The following is a 13,730-nucleotide window of genomic DNA, read 5'->3' as shown; positions in this document are numbered from 1 at the left end:
GAATTGTAGAGATAGATCCTAAATTGAGGGAACTATATCCTTCAGCCTACTCATATTGAATAGGAACCAATATCTTATTATTTAAAAGGCAAAATGATAATGAAGAAATGAAGCTCACCTCAACCATCAACTGATTATGAATTGACAATAGCCCATCAAGTGGCAGTTCTAGCTGAGTATTGTAATGAGATTTTATAAATGTTTCATAAAATTCCCAGGTATTTAAGACAGAAGACAGAATCAAGATAGATTCTTGATCGATAGGGGCATCAAGGGTTATGAGGTGAAGGCAGATAATGGGTTTGAAAAATATGTCAGCCGTGGTCAAATAGCAGAGCAGATTCAATGGGCCAAATGGCCTATTTCTGTCACATATCTTATGTCTTATGATGTCTACACTTTGCCCGTGTCTGACGTACAAAGTAGATCACATTGATACAGATCAGCCTGCTTGGAAATCGTATAGCACATCAGGATATCCTCAGTCTGCAGTAGCTGGAGTCTTTTACTCAAGATGCTAGTGAAGGCCATCCCAGTGAAGGTAAGTAATGTGATGCCCCCTACTTAATTCTCTGAGAACTGCTTCCTTCCTTGTCTCTGTATCAGTGTAATGTACTATTTCATTGCCTGTGTATTACTCTGTATGAAAGACTCTGTAGCAACGAGAGAAGCTGGTCTAGAGCTATGAGATAGTGGAACATGGTGCAATGAGGAAGGAATATTTATGGTTCCATGTATAAGTGAATGCTGCCCATATGATCCTGCCTATGATTGGACAAAGATTGCATAATTGTGGAGTAAAATAATGTACATGGACCATTCTAATTGGTAATCTCAGAGAAGTCAGCTGAGGAGTTGCCAGCACAAGGACAGCCTTTTCCTTTTGTTGGTGTTGCACTCTCCTTGGTAGGGGTAGTTGGTGGTGGATTGATGGAGTTTTTTTTTAAACAGAGGTCCCAAGGGACTTGGTACTTTGGAGATAGAATGAAGAATCAAGAAAAAAGTAACAAGCAAGGAAGTTGAAAATTATACAAGAAAACCAAATGTTATGAGAAAAGAAATGCACGTTAACATTCAAAGATAACAGAGGATGTGAATGTTTTGCACTTCTGCAAATCGGTGCCTGTTCTTTACCTTTAGTGTAAAACTTTTTATGGTCTTTCCCTTAATAAAGCTGTTCTGTGACAATGTTATGAACATAATGGATGCTCTGTAAAGGGCTCAATCCCAAAGCTTTATCTTCTCTTAGCCTTTGTTTTTGTGTCAGTTTTTGCATTGTGCATCCATTGTGAAGTAAATCTTATCTCCTGACAGAGAATAAGAACAGATGAAGGTGTGCCAATAAATGATAACAATGAATTATAATACCGAATTACTTGTGAGTATATTGAACTTTTAAGTACATATAAAAGCCAAAAGAACGACGGATGCTGTAAATCAGGAACAGAAACAGAAGTTGCTGGAAAAGCTCAGCAGGTCTGGCAGCATTTGTGAAGAAAAAAATCAAAGTTAACGTTTTGGGTATGATGGCCTAACCTCAGAATGTACATGTTGCTGTTTAATTAAAAATCCATATAAGCCAAAAGATTATTTGATTTTATTTGATTTATTATTGTCACATGTACCTAGGTACAGTGAAAGTTTTGTTTTGTGTGCAATACAGACAGGTCATACTATACAAAGTTCATTGAGTAATAGAACATAATGAAGAATACAATGTTACAGCTACAGAGAAGGTGCACAAACAGTGAGATTCACACTAAATTTGAAATTTGAGAGGTCTATTTGGAGGTCTAATGACAGTATGGAAGAAGCTGTTCTTGAACTTGGTGGTATGTGTGTTTAAGCTTTTGTACCTTCTGCCTGAAAAGAAGAGGTTGGAAGAGATTATATCTGGAGTGGGAGAGACTGTGAGTATTTGGCTGCCTTTCTGAGGGAAGTATAGATGGAGTCAATAGATGAAAGGTTGGCTTGTGTGATAGACTGGGCTGTGTTCACAACTGTCTGTAGTTTTTTTTACAGTCCTGGGCAGAGCAGTCGCCATGTTATTCAAATAGAATGCTTTCTATGGTACACCTATAAAAATTGGTAGCAGTCCTTATGGACGTATCGAATTTCCTTAGCGTCCAAGGAAGCAGAGGCATTGTTGTACTTACTTGGCAGTCACATCAACGTGGATGGGCCTGGACAGATTATTGGTGATCATCACTCCTAGGAACTTGACGCTCTCAATCATCTTCATTTTAAGGCGCCATCCACCTTACTTCCTTAAGTCAATGACCAGCTCTTTCCTTTTGCCATCAAGGACTCTATCTCTTTACTGTCTCCTGTCTCGTCATTGTTTGAGATCCAGCCTGCAATGGTGGCATCGTTAACAAACTTGGAAATGGAATTAGCATGAAATTTGGCCACACAGTTATGATCTGATTATAACGTCTAAACAGAATACCGTCTCTTGTGGGTTTTGATAACACTGCAGATATGATGAATCAAAATAGAGGCAGTGTTTTATTCTCTATAACAAAAGAAAGACAGACAAAGAGAAAAAAGATAACTGCAACCCTATTTTCTAGCTCTACAATGCTGATAGGTTGGTGTAACAGCTTGCAGTTTGAGTTCCATTTTGCTAAAGTGTGCTGTAAGGAGCACAGCTGAGAAATTCCTTTAGATAACTTTGCATGTGTAAGTAAAAAGGAATGAAGTCCATCTTTCTGGTTATTTAAAACAAGTCGTCAACAAATTGACTGTTGAAAGAAGCTGGAAAAAACTCATTTTACCGAACTGCAGAACCAAAAATCTCTGGACAAGCACTCAATGGTCAAAACTAGTGCCATGAGAATCACCCATCTTAACTGAGCCAATGGAAGCCAAAGACAGATTCATTTTTTTTGTACTTTTACTTTTGGACTTGCTTCTCATATCTAAACTATGTATATTTAGCTGCATTTTAGTACCCAATAACCCTAAATGAAGAAAGGATGGTTAAATTATGTTAAAACATAAATATATTGGGGCCAGGAAATAGCATCTACAAAGGAAGTGATCCTTTTTAAATTAATTTCGTTATGGAGTCATTTCATCCCTTCGCATGTGGAAGAACAATCTATTTTGGGTTATCCCACCCAGAATCCCTGTGGGAACTCTGTTTTCCTCTGTACTTTCATATTTCTTCAGCAACTAATTTTAGGTTTTGGTCAGTCCAAGCTTACTCTTGATTCAATATCATATTCCCATTATCAGAGACAGTCTGAATTTTGTGACATAGCTTCAGCCAATGTTTGATTATGCAGTAACTCCCAGACTTTTTTCATGATTGTTTCGGTTACTTTCAAGTCATGTCGTGTATTCTAGTTGTTAGGTTTATCTTAATACGTCAGGTTCACCCACAATGACAGATTATTCTTGCTGAATAAGTGTTAAACTAATCTTTGCTGCAGATTCCTTCATGACTATATGTTGCTGCTGTTGTGTCATAAATGATTTGTCACTTCAATATCCTCACTAGTATTTCATGGTAAACCTTTAAGAGATAGCAGTTCCCTGAGCACTGAAGCAAAATGCTGGCATTTGCATCATTCCTCCTACAGGGATGTTGATCCATACTTAGAACAGTGAAGCTTTCACACTCTGAGAGTAGCCAGTGTTGCAATCTGCACAGTAGTATGGTCTTGTCTGGTGCCCAGGCTGATGGGCATTTTACATCTTCTGACAACAAATAGAGCAGGTAGGTGGCAAGGGCCAGAAGAGGGAGCAAGATAAAAGAAGGAGCACGCTTCTAAAGACACAGAGATACCAGAGGGCATATGTACCCAATGTTAAACATAAGTTGAAGACGATCATATAAAAGCGTCAGATGAACAAGGATGGCATAATCTTTGTATATATTTAAGGCTGAAGTTCTTGGTCAGTAAGAGAATCATGTATTATGGAGAAAATGCAGGAAAGGGGCGTTGAGGAATGCTGGATCATCCATGATCCTATTGAACAGCACAGCAGGCTTGAGGGGCAAAATGGCCTACTTCTGTTCCTATCTCTTATGGTCTTATGGTTCCAGGGATGAGGAGCTTCAATTATGTGGACAGATGAGAGAAACTAGGGCTGCTGGCAGAAGAGATAATAATCAGCAGACTCTGATTTAAAGTGACTGATCAAAGAACCAAAGGCATTATCATGAGAAACATTTCATAACAGTAAGTGGTTCCAATTTGAAATATGCCACATAGTAAAGGTAGATTCAATCATGATTTTCAAAGGCAAAGTGGATGACAGCCTAAAGGGAAAAAAAGGGAAGGCTAGAGGAGTAGCACTGGATAAATTGTTCTTGCAGTGAAACAACCAATGCTCCATCAGCTGAATGCCCCTCTGTGCTGTGACCATTCAATGATTATGAACACCTTGTTGATCAGTAACCATCCTTTTGTTTCCCATAGCAATTACAATACAATTGGCACGGGTCCACCATAGAATGAATGCATTGTGGCTCAGAAATTGCAGGGTGAAACTATGTGTTCACTTGTATGTTGCAGAGTATATAATCGCACATCAGCTAGATGTCTTACACCTCAGTCACATGGCACATTTGAGATGCAACCAAAACAACAGCAAGTGGTCAACCATGAGGAAGCTTAAAATCCTGGTAAGCCCTTGGGGCTCATTCTGCCTTCTTCTCTCATGCCAGACTGATCTCTCTGCACTCAGGGACTCCTGTGCAGTCCTATCCTGGAAACCCAAAATATTGTTAAAATCACCAGCGTAAGCCTAGAAGGGGCAGGTAAATAAAAATTTCTAACTACAATTACCTCAACAACCACCAGAGATACCCTGTTGTGAGGTTGCAATATTTGATAGATTTAAGGGACGCCTCCTTAAGCACTGTGGCTCAGTGGTTACCACTGCTGCCTCACAGGGTCAGGCACCTGAGTCCAATTCCACCCTTAGGCAACTGTCTGTGTGGAATTTGCACAATCTACCAGGCTCTGTGTGAGTTTCTGCTGGGTGCTCCGGTTTGTCCCATAGTCCAAAGATATGGAGGTTAGGTAGGTTGGCCATACTAAGTTGCCTAGAGTATCCAGCAATGTGTATGCTAGGTGGATTAGCCATGGGGAATACAGGGTTATAGGGGTAGGGTAGGGGGGTGAGTCTGGCTGGAATGCTCTTCGGAGAGTCAGTGTGGATTTGTTGGGCCAAATGGCCTGTTTCCATACCGTAGAGATTCTATGGAAGTACTGTTATCAGGCATAGAACAGAACTATCTGTGGAAGTATGTACATTAGGTATGGGACAGGAAGGGATTTATAAATGTTGGAGTAAGTCACATGACCTAACAATACTTCCTGTGATGTCATCAGCTAGTCAATTACTAGCTTCTGCCTTGTATTACAGCAATAGCACATGTGGACTTACTGAAGTTGAGGTAAGTTCACTAAATTACTTCCAAAGTACATTATAGACACCAAAAAGCCCTACTCTCACTTTTCCAACAGCTTCTTCTGTTTTGCAAGGTCTCTGCTCATTCTTCCAGTTATTTTCTAGATTTTTGAGAGGAATGGCTTAGTCCACTCATGAAGCAACCAGCATGAGCAAAAGCCTTGAAGTTGGCAGAGAAGTACTTCAGTGGCCAATGAAAATAATCACATCCAAAATGAGTTGTAGCAAAATCCAGAGGAAATAAATCAATAACTAACTTATAGAATTTGACGATAGCAGGTTCCCCTCATGCCTTTGACCACCTGCTCAACAATGAGAAATTAAGAGAATGCACAGAGTGGTGTGCAGAGTTCAAAATTGTAGTCCAGCATAAAAGCAGCACTTCATTGTGCACTGGTTGTGTATGTGTGCATGCATGTTGCAAATACTATTTTGGAGCATTAGGTGGCCTCATGAAGACCATGAAGTATCTTAGGAGTCTGCATTGGGTTAAAAACTCTATTCGGCATTTGTTTTTGCAGTTTATTTGTTTTACAGTCTAACAACAACAGAAATTGGGTCCAAAGATCAGAGAATCTAAGTCTAGGTTTGGCATGAAAACATGAGTTCCAATGAAAGCAATTTGCACTTAAAATCCCACAGTCTTTTACACCAGATAAACAAATATCAGAGTAATTACGCTGAATGAAAACAATGTCATTGGGTGAAAACTCCAGGCTACAGTGCTTTGGGGATCAATTTCATTATGAACAGAATTGGTGCATGGGAGGTTAAACTGAAGCAAGGATTATAATGGTGAAATTTCATCTAACTGTTCAAAATCCATCTCCCACATAAAGATGGAAAGGCAGATGCTGGAATTGGGTGAAGCCAAATGCTACCAGAGCTGCAGGAAAGCCAGTCAAGAAGTAAGTGCTGAGGTGGGGCAGATCGAGATGACTGGGAGGTTTTTTTAACAACTGACATTGACTGGGCCAGAAGAGACCCCAAGGACTCCTTGTGTAGGCAGAAAGTCACGCATGTTCTCCCTGGTTTAAAAGGATTCCATGGGATAGTTGAATCATTTAACTTACCACAGTCTCCTGACAAAATGGCAATGTCAGACATTAGCTTCAGAAATCCTCAACTAAAATGTGACGGCATCAATATCTTGATCTGTCTTCAGCGCAATAGACTTTAAAATAGGTGAAGTTAAAAAATGCTGATACACCTGCTGAGTTTCTCTGGCAGTTTGTTTTGTTTTAGATCTGCAACATTGCCAGGAATTTTCATTCACTTTACAAAATAAGGTAAATATGGCCAAGAATGAAATGACTTTAAAAACAAAACCAGAAATTGCTGGAAAATCTCAGCAGGTCTGGCAGCATCTGTGGAGAGAAATCGGAGTTAAGGTTTTGGGTCCCGTAACCCTTCTTCATAACTGCGATTCCCAGCATCAGCAGTTCTTTCAGTTTTTTAGTTTAGTAAAATGACCTCAGACCGGAAAAATTGACTAGGATGATTTAAATTTCTCCTGCCAAACGTAAGTCAAAATCTAATCTTTTGACATTACTTTTGATATACAGTAAAAAAGCATTTTGGTGCTTAAAGTAAAATGTGTTGGTGCAGCACCCAAAATTTGATGAGTTTTTCTGTTCACCAAATCACGCCTTCTAACAATATGTAAACAGTAGAAAGATGAAACTACAGTGAATTTAAATTTCTACAACATCCACAGTTATCTTCGTCATACAGATACTGTCAGGTGCCTCTGTCAGATTTGGTACTGCTGTAGGGGAATTGACAGAATGTGGCCCAGGGCCAGGCATAGAGAGGGTCAGAAGACCAACCAGGCACGCTAGCTTGAGGGTCAGAAATCAAATACACCTTGTAAAATGTTGGCACATGTGATGAACCTGATTTGCCTCCTTCAGTGCTGTTTTGTTGTGTAACGCTGGCAAACAGGGACTAGTGCAACATTTGACCATCAGCATAGATTTGAATATACTGTAGGCAGTGTAGCTACCTGCAAATGTTAGGCTCACAATATCTGAGGTAACTGACAATATCATGCATTTCTGTCCCCTAAGTGATCTCACATAGTAAATGGGTGATGAATTTGCAAGCAGTGAGATAGAGGAGCCAAATGCCACAACAGATTAGAAAAAAGATGAAGCTGGTGTTCATGAGGGAGTGGATGAGGTGGAAATGATTATATGATGGGGCAAAGTTCATTGATGAAGCATCTGATGATGCTTAGGCCTACGTCAGTACCTCTAATCACAACCGTCTTCCATTGTGCTAGCCATGACTTCAACTAGTGGAAAACTATGCCCCCAATTGTCATTGACTCCAGTTTTTTTTTGAAGCTCCTGGATGTTTCACTTAGTCAAGTGCTGCCTTGATATGAAGGGCAGTCGCTTTCACTTTACCTCTTGGGTTCAGCTCATTTTGTTCATGTTTGGACCAAGGCTACAATAAGGTCAGGAGCTGACCGACCCCGGTAGAATCCAACCGAATGTCAGCGAGCAGTTTATTGCTAAACAAGGTGCTGTTTGCTAGCTCTATTGATAAGAACATAATATAATAACTTGGTACAGGAGTAGGCAATTCAACACCTTGAGACTGCTCCACCATTTAATAAGATCATGGCTCATCTCATCTCAGCCTAAACTCCACTTTCCTGCCCAGTCCCCATAATGCTTTAACATATTATTAATGTAAAAACTATTTATCTCCTCCTTACATTTATTCAGTATGCGCCATCCAGCACATTCTGGGGAAGTGAATTCCACAGATTCATAACACTTTGACAGAAGTAATTTCTCCCCATCTCTGTTTTAAACCTGTTATCCCTGATCCTAAGACTATGATTTCTAATTCCAGATTGCTTCCTACTGGGAAACATCCACTCTATGTATTTTGCCAATCCCCTTTACCATCTGACACACCTCAATTGGATCTCTTCTCATGATGCCAAACTCTAGTGAGTCCGGGCCCAAACTATTCAAAAACAAAAATAGAAGTTGCTGGAAAAGCTCAGCAGTTCTGGCAGCATCTGTGCAGAAAAAAAAATCAGAGTTAACATTTCTGGTCCAGTGACCCTTACTTAGAATGTTCCGGAACCAAAATGTTAACTCTGATTTTTTCTACACCAATGCTGCCAGAACTGCTGAGCTTTTCCAGAAACTTCTGTTTTTGTTCCTGATTTACAGCATCCACAGTTCTTTCAGTTTTTATTTAGCCCAAACTATTCAATCTCTCCTCATTAAAAAAAACGTCTTTTATCTCTGGAAGTAATCTAGTGAACCTTTTCCGTACTGTCTCCAATGCAATTACAGCCTTCCTCAAGTAAGGGGACCGAAACTGAATATAGTAGAGACTAGATATTATCTCATTAATGCCTTGTATACTTGCAACAACACTTCACTACCTTTATATGCCATTCCTTTAGCAATAAGTGGCAAACATCCATTTGCTCTCCTTATTACCTGTTGTACCTGCAGGTTAGTTTTAGGGGATTCATGCACAAGGACACCCAGATTCTTCTGTACTGTATCATTCTGAAGTTCTTCTCCATTTAGTTAAAGGTTGTCATTTTATTCTTCCAATCAAAATGGATAACCTCACACTTATCCACATTAAACTCCATTTGTCCAGCTTTTTTTTTTCATTCGCCATACTTCAAGGCAGTCTATTCCTTAATTGTATCAAAATGAAGACTTTTCATATTGCATATGCTTTTGTAAATTACTTTAAATCAATGACCTCTCAAACTTGATCATTTTGAGTCGGAACTTTTCCTGTCTATCTACTCTGTGCAGACCCCTCATGACTTTGAAACTTTTATCAGATCTCCTCTCCAAGGAAAACAATTTAACTTCTCCAACTCATCTTCATCACTCGAGCTTCTCGTCTTGAGAACCGTTGTGCTAAAACTTTTTGGCACTGTCTCCAATGTTTTCACATCCTTTCCAAGTGTTATGTCTCAAACTTGACATAGTTCTAAAGCTGAGATCTGACTAGACTTATGTAAGCCCAACATAGCTGCCTTGCTTTTGTGTTCTATGCCACTATTAATAAAACCTAGCTTACAGTGTACTTTATTAACCCTCCCTCCAGCTGTCCTGCCACCTTTAATGGCTTAGGCAGATAGGCACCCCGGTGCCCCTGCTCATGTACACCCTTTAGAATGATACCCTTTGTTTTATAATGTCTTTCTGTCCTTTGTATCTGTATTACCTCATATTTCTCAATACTTACCTTCAGCTACTACATATCTGCCCACTCCACCAACTAGTCAACATTGTGTTGAAATTCTACATTGTTTCCCTCACATCTTACAATGCTTCCAAACTTTGAATTGTCTGCAAACTTTGAAATTATTCCTGTACAAGGCTAATGAATTAATATATATCAGGAAAAGTCCATGGAATTCTATTACAAACCTTCTCCCAGGCTACAAAGTATTCATCAGCTGTTGTTTCATTTCTGTCCACTTAACCAATTTTGTATCCACATTACTACTGTCACTTTTATCCCTTGAACTCCAACTTTGCTCACAAATCTGATGCATGGCATTGTATCAAACACCTTTTAGAAGTCAATGTACATCAATCTAATCTACCATTTAATGAGACTATGATTCATCTCTGACCTATGCCCTACTCTTGACAAAAATTTTCATCTTTTGACTCCTTACCAACACTTATTCCTTCCCTACAAGCATTGTCTGCAGTTTTAAGCTTTGTCCATGAGATTATGATGCTAGCATTTCTTGTCCAAACTTAATATTCCTGGATAAGGTGTGATGAGCTTCCTTGTTGAACTGCTGCAGTGGACTGTTGGCTGCTCTCTCATTAGAGAAAAACGATTTGTGGTACTTTAACCTGAGGATCATCATGCCATGGGTGAGGAGGGAGGTTAAGAGGGTGGGACCTTCATGGTAACCTCACCGGTGCAGGAATTGACCTTGTGCTGTTGGCATCACTCCACATTGCAAAACACTTGTCCAGGTAACTGTAGGAGTGAAGGGATGTTTACACTTCAGATAGGAAGGAAGTTTGGGGCCCTGATTTAGAGACAGTTAAAGGAATATTTCCAAGTCAGGATGGTGAGTGCCTTGGAGGAGATCTTAAAGGTGGTGGTATTCCCATGCGTCTGCCATTGTTGTCCTTCTCGATGTAAGAATTTATGGGTTTGGATCATGCTGTCGGAACAGCCTTAGTGATATCATTACATTCAGAAATAATAGAGATTGTGACTAATTTTCTATTAGCTATAATAATGGCATTTTCTGTTAAGTTGCTACCACTATGGTTTCCATCAGTGATACTATACAATGTGCCCCTCCAGTTGCAAAACCTGTAAATTTATCCAAGTACTCCAAGACTGAAGGAACAAGTTTTTTTTATTGGACCTGTAATAAAATTAGTTTTGCCTTACTTGCTTGTTGAATACAGTATGGTAGCAAAATATCTTTTCTTACAACCTTGCAATAGCAGAATCATTAATTTGTCATTAGTAAATTCAAGGGAGCAATAAAAATAGGCAATTAAAATTTTACAATGGGCTTACTATTCAAAACTTTGGTGCTCTCGGGTATAGCTGAAAACAGCTATATGAGGAAACTTAATAACTGAATTGTCATTTATTAGTTGATAAAATTGAAATTCTGTACTACAAAACAAATTTCAAATGCTCTCGTGTGCACAAAAAGCCCTATGAGGATGGAAGTATATTTGGAAATTTAGCTGGAAGCAAGATAATCACATTTAACACTGCTATTTTCTTCCAGTAATAAGTCTGAAGCACCACATCATGCATTTTCGATGCTGATGCTTATTAATTTAAGGACCTGTGCAAGTCACTTTTATATTGAGCATTTTTAACCTGGCATTTAAGAAAGATTGCATTTATATAACATCTCTCAGTATGAATCAAATCATTTTAGAGACAAATAATTTTGAAGTAATAACGGAAAATGCTGGAAATACTCAGCAAGCCTGGCAACATTTGTGGAGAGAGACAAAGTTTTGAGTCAATTTTCTTTCATCAGATATGTTGGCTGAGTTCAAATTTGATTGACTGGGATTTCATCCATTGGTTGGAGAACAAGTGGAAGCCCTCATTCTTTCTCTATTTCCACTATTTAATGCCAGTTGGGTACTTACTAGTCAGCATTGGGCCTGGCATTCATTTAAACTCAAGTAAATCTTGTCCTCAAAGAGCTGCCAGTAGATCCATAGTATCAGTGATGTCACCAGGCATGATGCCAACCACCTGTGCTCCAAAGAGGCCTACAGAATTAATGGATGATAGATTCCTGGTTGGAGATGAATGTGGCATGATGGCATAATGGTTAGCGTTGATGACATGCACAGCCAGGGTCTTGGGTTCAGTTCCAGCCTCAGGTGATAATCTGTGTGGAGTTTTCATGTTTTCCCCATGTTTGTATGGGTTTCCTCTCACAGTTCAAAGATGTGCAGGTTAGTTGCTTAAAAATTGCCCTGTAGTGTCCAGGTTAAAAAAAAATTATATGGTATCGGATGGGGATGTTCTTTAGAAGGTCAATGCAGACTCGATGGGCCAAATTGCCTCTTTCTACACTATAGGGAATTAATGATTCTATGAAGTTTGAAGAGAAAGGGTCATCAGTGGTTGCTTGGGGATGTTCAAAGGAAAGGGCTTTGTGACCTTTATACTCGATGCTGGGTCCAATCATATGACACAAGAGTGTCTATGAATGAAAGATACAACACGCCATCTGGTAGATCTGCTGGCTGCATGCCCTGCCCCTGGGTAGCCACAAACCACCTTGACTGTTATTCAGCTTTCAAATACCTCCAGGTAAAATCTGCCTTTAGCCCTTCCAACCCTAGACTTAATTGGATGGAAGTAGAAGGCAGCAGGCTCCCTCCACTTGATCAGATGTTCCCCACCTATTGACTTGCTTTGGGGTGATTTACAGGGTGTATTAAATCCTAACTATTAATTCTTTGCTTTTCCACAAATGCTGCTAGACCTGTAGCTTCTGCTTTTGGTTTACATTTCCAGTCAGTTCAGTGAAAATTAATTGAAAAGCGCCTGAAGTTGATTTTTAAAATTTGGTTTTGCTATTTCCAAGGATTGGTCTTTCTCACTGTCTTAAAATCAGTAAATTGCATCGTAAGCTACCATTATTTACTTTTTAAAAAATAGAACATATGATACCTGAAACATATTTTGGGCCTGAATTATAGAAACCTCAAATGTTTGAAAGCCATAATAAAGACACACAACATTCAGGATGTGTATGTGTTATAAAGCGGATGTCAACCCTTCCACTCCCCACCCCACCACCTCCCACAGTTAAAACTGAAACACCCAGAGGGGGAGCCCAGCCCTATCATCTGTTGAAAGAAGTGTGACAAGTGGCATAACCTGCCTCTCACCCTCAAACTCTTATAAAAGTGAAATTAAATGTAATGAACTCCTGACAGTCTCTGTAACAATCAACAAGTAACAATTTCTTTATCTAAATCTAACAGTGAACAAGTTAACAGAACTATTAATAAATCAAACAATTCCCCCTCAACTGGATGTTGTGGTTGGTTGGCTCGCCAAGCTGGTTTGTTGTTCCGCAGACATTTCATTACCCTCCTGGGTAACATCATCAGTGCAGCCTCCGATGAAGCCATCAACAAACATATATAACTGGACTCCATATGCACTCCATTGCTAAGGAAAACCGAAAGTGAGGTAATCCAGCTCAAGGGACACCAGAGTTTAAATATCAGGTGGGAAAACACAACAACACATCATCAGAGGCTGCACTGATGATGTTACCCAGCAGGGTAATGAAACGCCTGAGGAACAACAAACCAGCTCAGCCAGCCAACCAACCACAACATCCACAACCCAAGCTACAAATCTACTCCAAAACTTAGATTCTTCCTCAACTACTAACTATGCCCAAATGAAACAAAATTCTCATGGTATGCTGTTCCAATAAATACAAATCCTATTTATATAAACCAAATTGATTAAAAAAAACTTAAACCATAGTCTATTGAAATTACTGCCAGAGTTCACCTTGCTGAATGTTCTATACCTTCTTCGGTGTTCTTCAGTTAAGAATGCCTTTCTCACTCAAAGTCTTATGTCAAGAATATTAGCTTAGAGTGTTACTGTTTTGATGGTCAAATGATGGTTTTCTGAGAGCTTAGAGAATTCTGTGAGAGTCACTGATTTTTTTTCTCCAAGTTTGCTGGTTGTTAACTCTAATAGATGATAGAGACCACTAAACTTTGCTTTGAAGGGATGTCCTCCCACTGGTTACAACA

This window comes from Stegostoma tigrinum, chromosome 5, assembly GCF_030684315.1.
Source record: "Stegostoma tigrinum isolate sSteTig4 chromosome 5, sSteTig4.hap1, whole genome shotgun sequence".
Taxonomy (NCBI): domain Eukaryota; kingdom Metazoa; phylum Chordata; class Chondrichthyes; order Orectolobiformes; family Stegostomatidae; genus Stegostoma; species Stegostoma tigrinum.
This window is presented reverse-complemented; position numbering follows the sequence as displayed.